Source organism: Leptonychotes weddellii, chromosome 13 (genome assembly GCF_054177405.1).
Source record: "Leptonychotes weddellii isolate Sample4059 chromosome 13, ASM5417740v2, whole genome shotgun sequence".
NCBI lineage: Eukaryota > Metazoa > Chordata > Mammalia > Carnivora > Phocidae > Leptonychotes > Leptonychotes weddellii.
In genome coordinates, this window is record NC_138381.1 from 11846353 (window position 1) to 11848639 (window position 2287).

A 2287-nucleotide genomic window follows, 5' to 3' on the forward strand; every position below is an offset into this window, starting at 1 on the left:
AAAACGTTTTTCCACATTGTAGCCTGGGGTCACTTTCATTTAACTATAGAACAATCCTATTAGAATTGTCAGATGAGCTCTGGGCCAAGTTCACGGCATTAGTCCCCATCTAGCATGTATCACTCAGACCAATGAATGCTGAACATAGTAGACACTCAGAACATTGAAGTATTTAAGGAATTAATTCCTTAACTGATTCAACTGATATCTATTGAGCAACTATTATGCTCTAGGCCTTATTGGCACTGAGACAACCAAAAAAGATTAAAAAAAAAAACAAAAAACGGCCCTTATGACGTTCACATACTAGAGGAGAGAGACTGTCAATAAACAAAATAAATAAAATATATGAGAGTGGTAAGTGCTAAGGAGAAAAGCAAAATAGAGAAGAGGGACTGCGAGTGTGTAATGAGGTTGCAAGTTAGAAGTCTGGAGGATGACATCTGGAAGTGAAGACTAGGAATGTGGCCAGGGTCCCAAATGGACCTGTGGCCCACACAGGAATTTGGGTGGCATGGACATGTACGAAGAAGTAAGTGATGAGGGAGCCCACTGGAGCCTATCTGCATGAGGAACCAGGGAGCATCCTGGAAAGAATTCATGTTCAGGAGGAGAGTTGGGGTGTCCATGACCCAAGGACGGTGGCTCAGGTTCTGAGATAAAGGGCAATTGTACAAGCAGCCCACCTGTATGCTCAGGTCATGTTCCCTCATACCTGAGTCCGAGCCCCAGGGCAGAAAAGCTTCATGGGACAGTTCAAATAGCCTCTGCATCATCCTTGAACAAGACTGGGAGAGCAACACAGCCCTGCTTGGGAATGATGACGGGATACAGCAGACAGGTAGCAAGAGTTTTTCGACCCCAGCTTCCACTGCAAGCACTGCATTGTCTCCTCACACCAAATTCTTGAGCCCACTGGGGCAGAAGTAGCAGATCCAGGAACTCAAGGACACTTGATCCAATGCAGTTCTGGACACAACACCAACAGAGGGTAGCACTTTCGCGGACCTGTTGGTGACATCACAGGTGGCTTCTGGGGCACCAAAGAGGGGAGCAGATTCCACACTGATCCAACCACAAGGAAGGGAATAGTGGGGAATCTCAGTGAGGATTTGGGGCACTATGGAAGCAAGGGGCGGGATTCTGAAGGACCCACAACAACCAGTGAGATCAAGTGCAGAAAGAGTCTGTTAGTCCAGTGTACGCTCTACAAGACCTTACAAAGATTTCATTAACAGAAAGGAGTATTTAAAAAAAAAAAAAAATTCCATAGATCACATGCAGAACCTGGAAACCCTGCCAAATCCCAGTCTGGTAAATGTCAGCCAACAACCTTATTACCTCTTAACACACAGTCTTTTCCACGTTGATAGTCAAAGATGCTTGGGGACTAGACCGGGGAATTCTTGGCATGGACATCTCAGAGCTTTTGTGGGTGGGTGACTCTGACTCACGTCCACATTACTGGACAATTCCATCACCCAGTTTAGCATCTCAATGGCACCTTCACTATCACACCTAAATTGTCAAAGATGCTATCTACATATAACCAAAATAAACCATGAGCAGTCATTCTGTCTACACCTCTAAACTCTTCTAGTTCTGCCAAAATGATTATTAACATGGAAAATGCTCCTTTGTGATGTATTTTATGTAGCTTGTAATGCATCTTTCTCACTATAAAGATGGCCATTTGGAAGCCCAAGTGATGTTTCCAGAATGCTAATCTGATCAAGTCATTTTCCTCAGAAGAAAGTCCTCATTCCCTGAAATGGCTACAGGGCTCCCCACTTGGAGACCCCCCACCCATAACTCCATCCTCATCACTTGTCCTTGCCTGTAACAGCCTTCTCACAGTGCCCAGCACCCAGGTGTCATTATTGTTCTGAAGTCTGTCTTCTCTGTTCATGAAGACAAGTATTGCGACTCTTTTGGTATTGGTTATATATACATACGGTTTAACATGAGGCCTAGAATTTAGTAGATGCTCAAGAAATATTTCTTCAAGAAATGAACCAAGTATCAATGAATAATGAAATGACAAAAATCTTTTAAAGTGACTCACTCTTGGGCAGCAAATCTGGTGTTGACTGGAGGTATATGTGCCTTTTTGGGTCTGGTTGAGGGTAGGCTGGGTGCCCCCGTTGAGCTCTGCTTTCTCTACTGACACAAAGAAGAAACAAGTGCCACCAATGGAAAGAAATAAAAGGAGAAGCTTCTCCCAGAATAAGACATATAAGGAGGGGGGAAAGATGGTGGAGGAGTAGGGGACCCTATTTCAACTGGT